Source organism: Macaca fascicularis, chromosome 18 (assembly GCF_037993035.2).
Source record: "Macaca fascicularis isolate 582-1 chromosome 18, T2T-MFA8v1.1".
Taxonomy (NCBI): Eukaryota; Metazoa; Chordata; class Mammalia; order Primates; family Cercopithecidae; genus Macaca; species Macaca fascicularis.
Genome location: NC_088392.1, coordinates 42,613,763 through 42,623,088, shown reverse-complemented (window position 1 = coordinate 42,623,088; position 9,326 = coordinate 42,613,763).

The following is a 9,326-nucleotide window of genomic DNA, read 5'->3' as shown; positions in this document are numbered from 1 at the left end:
ACTGAAAATACAAAAATTAGCCGGGTGTGGTCGTGGGCGCCTGTAATCCCAGCTACTCAGGAGGCTGAGACAGGAGAATCGCTTGAACAGGGAGGTGGAGACTGCAGTGAGCTGAGATCATGCCACTGCACTCCAGCCTGGGTGACAGAGCAAGACTTTGTCTCAAAAAAGAAGGAAGGAAGGGAGTGAGAGAGGGGAATAAAAGAAAGAAAGAAAGATGAAAAGAAAGAAAATATTTTGAATATATTGGGGTAAATACAATATATTACTAACATTAATATTTCTTGTTTATTTTTAATTATTTAATGTGGCTATGAAAATATTGTAAATAACATGTGAGGCTTGCATTATATTTCTATTGCTCAGCACTGCACTTGATGCTTCTAGGAAATGTAGGAGATATTAATATTCCCATTTCAGATTTCAGAATATTAAAACAAAGTAACTTTTAAAATTACTCAGTGAGAAACATCCCCTCCTTGACCAAACTCCAACCTAGATCCTCTGAGCCTCTTCTTTTTTTTTTTTTTTTTTCGAGAAACAGGGTCTTGCTGTGTTGCCCAGGCTGGAGTGCAGTGGCACCATCATAGCTCAATGCAGCCTTCAACTCCTGACTCAAGCAGCCCTCCTGCCTTAGGCTCCTGCTTAGCTGTATATGGTGGTTAAGAATAAGTGTCAACTTGGTCAGATTGAAGGATGCAAAGTACTGATCCTGGGTGTGTCTGTGAGGGTGTTGCCAAAGCAGATTAATATTTGAGTCAGTGGACTGGGAAAGGCAGCTCCACCCTTAATCCAAGTGGGCACCATCTAATCAGCTGCTGGAGTGGCCAGAATATAAAGTAGGCAAAAAACCATGAAAAGGGTAGACTGGCTCAGCCTCCCAGCCTACATCTTTCTCCCATGCTGGATGCTTCCTACCCTTGAACATTGAACTTCAAGTTCTTCAGCTTTGGGACTCAGATTGGCTTTCTTGCTCCTCAGCTTGTAGATGGCCTTTTGTGGGACCTTGTGATCATGTGAGTTAATACTACCCAATAAACTCCCCCTGTGTATATATATCCCCTATTAGTTCTGTTCCTCTAGAGAACCCTGACTAATACACTGTATTACAGGAATGTGTCATACCGCCAGGCTGAGCCCTCTTCTTGACCACACCTCAGTACTGGCCTCTTAAAAACTACAGATTCTCAGCCTGGGCAACATGGCAGATCCTGTCTCTACCAAAAATACAAAAAAAAAAAAAAAAAAAAAAATGCCTGGGCTTAGTGATGTACACCTGTGGTCCCAGTTACTAGGGAGGCTGAGGTGGGAGGATCACTTGCACCCAGATGATGGAGGTTGCAGTGAGCTGAGATTGAGCCACTGCACTCCAGCTTGGGTGACAAAACGAGACCCTGTCTAAAAAACAAAACAAAACAAAACAAAAAACACTACAGATTCTCAACACAAATGATACGCATATTGTGTATCTCCTTTACCCCAACACTAAAACACTTGAATACTAACAGAGTTTCTTTTTTTAATTGTATTTATTTATTTATTTTGAGACGAAGTCTTGCTCTGCTGCCCAGGCTGGAGTGCAGTGGCAGTGGCTCCATCTCAGCTCACTACAATCTCCACCTCCTGGGTTCAAGCGATTCTTCGGCCTCAGCCTCCCAAGCAGCTGGGACTACAGGTGCATGCCACCACGCCCAGCTAATTTTTTGTATTTTTAGTAGAGACAGGGTTTCACCGTGTTAGCCAGGATGGTCTCGATCTCCTGACTTCGTGATCTGTCCACCTCAGCCTCCCATAGTGCTGGGATTACAGGCATGAGCTGCCACCAGGCCCCTGCTGTGATTACAGGCATTAGCCAGTGTGTTCCGCTGAATACTGACATAGTTTCTAACAGCTCACTGTTGCATTCAGTTGCTACTGTTGCTACTTCACTGAAAAAGCTTCAGGCTGCCAAAAAATTTACTGTTTGTTTTAGCCAACATCTTACAATAGGCCCCAACCTTCCTTTCTTAGAGCATTTACTCAGGAGGGCTTACAATTGTGAATCCTTCTCCTGTCCCTTTGAGATGTACATGTTTCTCCTACAACTCAGGAGCATCTTTCTCAAGCACCTGAAAGCCATTCCTTTAAAACGTAATCAATCATCAGGAAGGTTAAGAACCTCTGTCTCCCAGTCTCTACTAGAAGGTAGTCAACAGACACAGCTGGCCTAACTGCACCCACCAATCCTTTGTTGTTTATAGGATATCAACTCACACAAGGTCCCGCAATAGGCCGTCTGCAAGCTGAGGAGCAAGGAAACCAGTCCAAGTCCCAAAGTTGAAGAACTTGGAGTCCAGTGTTCAATGGTAGGAAGCATCCAGCATGGGAGGAATATGTCGCCTGGGAGGCTAAGCCAGCTTTTCATTTTTTTCCCCTGCTTTATATCCTGGAAGTTTAACTTCCCTGAGACACCACTCATCCTCCTCCCCACTCCTTCATTCTCCCTTTGAAACGCTCTGTCAGCCAAGCTCACACATGTAATCCCAGCACTTTGGGAGGCCCAGGTGAGAAGATTGCTTGAGCCCAGGAGTGGTGGCACGTGCTTGTGGTACCAAGCTACTCAACCCTACCACCTGTGAACAAATTGAAGCTGAGGTCAGTTCATGCTAGAACCTCTTTCCTATTGCAATAGTATATTACTAATTAAAATATGTCCTTACCAGTTTAAGTAGTATCTGGCTTTATCTTTGACAGCATTGATAAAAGGCTGAGTTAGAACACGTTGAATTTTAGATGTTATTTCAGAGCAAGTATGCAAAGTAATCACTTCCTGAACTTCACGGAATACCCTAAAAGGGAAAAGCACCACATTAAGTCCCAGAAAGGACTTTGGAAGGCCCTAAGTTGCTACTGCTGGAAAAGACACTGGCCAAAAGAAAAGAATAATTAAACTCCCAAGAAAATATTAAGCCTAAATAGGACAACTAGTTTGTGCCTACAGGGAAAAAAAGTTGTATTATTTCCCACAGATGTGCACAAACACTATCTCAAAAATCTAGCCCTAACTGCAAGTAAGGTAGAGAAAGACAAATAAAGATAGGGTTGGGAGCAAGATGGTCGAATAGGAACAGCTCCAGTCTCCAGCTCCCAGCGTGAGTGACACAGAAGACGGGTGGATTTGTGCATTTTCAACTGAGGTACTGGGTTCATCTCACTGGGGAGTGCCTGACAATCGGTGCTGGTCAGCTGGTGCAGCCCGACCAGCGAGAGCTGAAGCAGGGCAAGGCATCCCCTCACCTGGGAAGTGCAAGGGGGAAGGGAATCCCTTTTCCTAGCCAAGGGAAACTGAGACACACAACACCTGGAAAATCGGGTAACTCCCACCCTAATACTGCACTTTACCAAGGGTCTTAGCAAACGGCACATCAGGAGATAATATCGCACACCTGGCCTGGAGGGTCCCACCCCCACGGAGCATCCCTCATTGCTAGCACAGCAGTCTGAGATCTAACTGCAAGGCGGCAGCGAGGCTGGGGGAGGGGCACCTGCCATTGCTGAGGCTTAAGTAGGTAAATAAAGCCACAGGGAACCTTGAACTGGGTGGAACCCACCACAGCTCAAGGAGGCCTGCCTGTCTCTGTAGACTCCACCTCTGGGGACAGGGCATAGTTAATAAAAAGCAGCAGAAACCTCTGCAGATGTTAATGACTCTGTCTGACAGCTTTGAAGAGAGCAATGGATCTCCCAGCATGGAGGTTGAGATCTGATAATGGACAGACTGCCTGCTCAAGTGGGTCCCTGACCCCTGAGTAGCCTAACTGGGAGACATTCCCCACTAGGTGCAAACCGACACCTCACACCTCACACGGTGGGGTACACCCCTGAGACGAAGCTTCCAGAGCAAGAATCAGAGAGCAGAACTCGCTGTTCAGCAATATTCTATCTTCTGCAGCCTCTGCTGCTGATACCCAGGCAAACAGGGTCTGGAGTGGACCTCAAGCAATCTCCAACAGACCCACAGCTGAGGGTCCTGACTGTTAGAAGGAAAATTAACAGAAAGGACACCCACACCAAAACCCCATTGGTATGTCACCAAGCATCAAAGACCAAAGGCAGATAAAACCACAAAGATGGGGAAAAAGCAGGGCAGAAAAGCTGGAAATTCAAAAAATAAGAGCACATCTCCCCCTCCAAAGGAACGCAGCTCATTGCCAGCAATGGATCAAAGCTGGACGGAGAATGACTTTGACGAGTTGAGAGGAGAAGGCTTCAGTCGATCAAACTTCTCAGAGCTAAAGGAGGAATACGTACCCAGCGCAAAGAAACTAAAAATCTTGAAAAAAGAATGGAAAATGGATAACTAGAATAATCAATGCAGAGAAGGCCATAAACGAACTGACAGATATAAAAACTGTGACACGAGAGATACATCACAAATGCACAAGCTTCAGTAACCGACTCGATCAACTGGAAGAAAGAGTATCAATGATTGAAGATCAAATGAATGAAATGACGCGAGAAGAGAAGTCTAGAGAAATAAAAGGAAAAAGAAATGAACAAAGCCTCCAAGAAATATGGGATTATGTGAAAAGACCAAATCTATGTCTGATTGGTGTGCCTGAAAGTGAGGGGGAAAATGGAACCAAGTTGGAAAACACTCTTCAGGATATCATCCAGGAGAACTTCCCCAACTTAGTAAGACAGGGCAACATTCAAATTCAGGAAACATAAAGAACACCACAAAGATACTCCTCAGAAGAACAACTCCAAGACACATAATTGTCAGATTCACCAAAGTTGAAATGAAAGAAAAAATGTTAAGGGCAGCCAGAGAGAAAGGTCGGGTTACCCACAAAGGGAAGCCCATCAGACTAACAGCAGATCTCTCGGCAGAAACTCTATAAGCCAGAAGAGAGTGGGGGCCAATATTCAACATTCTTAAAGAAAAGAACTTTCAACCCAGAGTTTCATATCCAGCCAAACTAAGTTTCACAAGTGAAGGAGAAATAAAATCCTTTACAGACAAGCAAATGCTGAGAGATTTTGTCACCACCAGGCCTGCCCTACAAGAGATCCTGAAGGAAGCACTAAATATGGAAAGGAACAACCAGTACCAGCCATTGCAAAAACATGACAAAATGTAAAGACCATCAATAGTAGGAAGAAACTGCATCAACTACCAGGAAAATAACCAGCTAATATCACAATGACAGGATCAAGTTCACACATAACAATATTAACCTTAAATGTAAATGGACTAAATGGTCCAATTAAAAGATACAGACTGGCAAATTGGATAAAGAGTCAAGACCCATCAGTGAGCTGTATTCAGGAGACCCATTTCATGTGCAGAGACACACATAGGCTCAAAATAAAGGGATGGAGGAAGATCTACCAAGTAAATGGAGAACAAAAAACAGCAGGGGTTGCAATCCTAGTCTCTGATAAAACAGACTTTAAACCATCAAAGATCAAAAGAGACAAAAAATGGCCATTACATAATGGTAAAGGGATCAATTCAACAGGAAGAGTTAACTATCCTAAATGTATATGCGCCCAATACAGGAGTACCCAGATTCATAGAGCAAGTCCTTAGAGACTTACAAAGAGACTTAACTCCCATACAATAATAATGGGAGACTTCAACACTCCACTGTCAACATTAGACAGATCAATGAAACAGAAAGCTTACAAGGATATCCAGGAATTGAACTCAACTCTGCACCAAGTGGACCTAATAGACATTTACAGAACTCTCCACCCCAAATCAACAGAATATACATTCTTCTCAGCACCACATTGCACTTATTCCAAAATTGACCACATAGTTGGAAGTAAAGCACTCCTCAGCAAATGTAAAAGAACAGAAATTATAACAAACTGTCTCTCAGACCACAGTGCAATCAAACGAGAACTCAGGACTAAGAAACTCACTCAAAACCGCTCAACTACACGGAAACTGAACAACCTCATCCTGAATGACTACTGGGTACATAACGAAATGAAGGCAGAAATAAAGATATTCTCTGAAACCAATGAGAACAAAGATATAACATTCCAGAATCTCTGGGACACGTTTAAAGCAGTGTGTAGAGGGAAATTTATAGCACTAAATGCCCACAAGAGAAAGCAGGAAAGATCTAAAATTGACACCCTAACATCACAATTAAAAGAACTAGAGAAGCAAGAGCAAACACATTCAAAAGCTAGCAGAAGGCAAGAAATAACTAAGATCAGAGCAGAACTCAAGGAGATAGAGACACAAAAAACCCTCCAAAAAATCAGTGAATCCAGGAGCTGGTTTTTTGAAAAGATCAACAAAATTGATAGACTGCTAGCAAGACTAATAAAGAAGAAAAGAGAGAAGAATCAAATAGATGCAATAAAAAGGGATAAAGGGGATATCACCACCGACCTCACAGAAATACAAACTACCATCAGAGAATACTATAAACACCTCCAAGCAAATAAACTAGAAAACCTAGAAGAAATGGATAATTTCCTGGTCACTTACATTCTCCCAAGACTAAACCAGGAAGAAGTTGAATCCCTGAATAGACCAATAGCAGACTCTGAAATTGAGGCAATAATTAATAGCTTACCAACCAAAAAAAGTCCAGGACCAGATGGATTCACAGCCAAATTCTACCAGAGGTACAAGGAGGAGCTGGTACCATTCCTTCTGAAACTATTCCAAGCAATAGAAAAAGAGGGAATCCTCCCTAACTCATTTTATGAGGCCGACATCATCCGGATACCCAAGCCTGGCAGTATCAGGCTTTTTTGAGAATTTTAGACCAATATCCCTTTAGACCAATAAAAGAGAATTTTAGACCAATATCCCTGATGAACATTGATGCAAAAATCCTCAATAAAATACGGCAAACTGAATCCAGCGGCACATCAAAAAGCTTATCCACCATGATCAAGTGGGCTTCATCCCTGGGATGCAAGGCTGGTTCAACATATGCAAATCAATAAACGTAATCCAACATATAAACAGAACCAAAGACAAAAACCACATGATTATCTCAATAGACGCAGAAAAGGCCTTTGACAAAATTCAACAGCTCTTCATGCTAAAAACTCTCAATAATTTCGGTATTGATGGAACGTATCTCAAAATAATAAGAGCTATTTATGACAAACCCACAGCCAGTATCATACTGAATGGGCAAAAACTGGAAGCATTCCCTTTGAAAACTGGCACAAGACAGGGATGCCCTCTCTCACCACTCCTATTCAACATAGTGTTGGAAGTTCTGGCTAGGGCAATCAGGCAAGAGAAAGAAATAAAGGGTATTCAGTTAGGAAAACAAGAAGTCAAATTGTCCCTGTTTGCAGATGACATGATTGTATATTTAGAAAACCCCATCATCTCAGCCCAAAATCTCCTTAAGCTGATAAGCAACTTCAGGAAAGTATCAGTATACAAAATTAATGTGCAAAAATCACAAGCATTCTTATACACCAGTAACAGACAAACAGAGACCCAAATCAGGAATGAACTCCCATTCACAATTGCTTCAAAGAGAATAAAATACCTAGGAATCCAACTAACAAGGAATCTAAAGGACCTCTTCAAGGAGAACTACAAACCACTGCTCAGTGAAATAAAAGAGGACACAAACAAATGGAAGAACATACCATACTCATGGATAGGAAGAATCAATATCATGAAAATGGCCATACTGCCCAAGGTAATTTATAGATTCAATGCCATCCCCATCAAGCTACCAATGACTTTCTTCACAGAATTGGAAAAAACTGCTTTAAAGTTCATATGGAACCAAAAAAGAGCCCGCATCTCCAAGACAATCCTAAGTCAAAAGAACAAAGCTGGAGGCATCACGCTACCTGACTTCAAATTATACTACAAGGCTACAGTAACCAAAACAGTATGGTACTGGTACCAAAACAGAGATATAGACCAATGCAACAGAACCAAGTCCTCAGAAATAATACCACACATCTACAGCCATCTGATCTTTGACAAACATGAGAAAAACAAGAAATGGGGAAAGGATTCCCTATTTAATAAATGGTGCTGGGAAAATTGGCTAGCCATAAGTAGAAAGCTGAAACTGGATCTTTTCCTTACTCCTTATATGAAAATTAATTCAAGGTGGATTAGAGACTTAAATGTTAAACCTAAAACCATCAAAACCCTAGAAGAAAACCTAGGTAATACCATTCAGGACATAGGCATGGGCAAGGACTTCATGTCTAAAACACCAAAAGCAATGGCAGCAAAAGCCAAAATTGACAAATGGGATGTAATTAAACTAAAAAGCTTCTGCACAGCAAAAGAAACTACCATCAGAGTGAACAGGCAACCTACGGAATTGGAGAAAATTTTTACAATCTGCTTATCTGACAAAGGGCTAATATCCAGAACCTACAAAGAACTCAAACAAATTTATGAGAAAAAACCAAACAACCCCATCAAAAAGTGGGCAAAGGATATGAACAGACATTTCTCAAAAGAAGACATTCATACAGCCAACAGACACATGAAAAAATGCTCATCATCACTCACCATCAGGGAAATGCAAATCAAAACCACAATGAGATACCATCTCACACCAGTTAGAATGGCAATCATTAAAAAGTCAGGAACAACACGTGCTGGAGAGGATGTGGAGAAATAGGAACACTTTTACACTGTTGGTGGGATTGTAAACTAGTTCAACCATTATGGAAAACAGTATGGCGATTCCTCAAGGATCTAGAACTAGAAACACCATTTGACCCAGCCATCCCATTACTGGGTATATACCCAAAGGATTATAAATCATGTTGCTATAAAGACACATGCGCACGTATGTTTATTGCGGCACTATTCACAATTCAAAGACTTGGAATCAACCCAAATGTCCATCAGTGACAGACTGGATTAAGAAAATGTGGCACATATACACCATGGAATACTATGCAGCCATAAAAAAGGATGAGTTTGTGTGCTTTGTAGGGACATGGATGCAGCTGGAAACCATCATTCACAGCAAACTATCGCAAGAACAGAAAACCAAACACCGCATGTTCTCACTCATAGGTGGTAATTGAACAATGAGATCACTTGGACTCTGGAAGGGGAACATCACACACCGGGGCCTATTATGGGGAGGCAGGAGGGGGAAGGGATTGCATTGGGAGTTATACCTGATGTAAATGATGAGTTGATGGGTGCTGACGAGTTGATGGGTGCAGCACACCAACATGGCACAAGTATACATACGTAACAAACCTGCACGTTATGCACATGTATCCTAGAACTTAAAGTATAATTTTAATAATAATAATAATAGTAAATGAAAGAAAGACATATAAAGATAAAATAAAGGGAA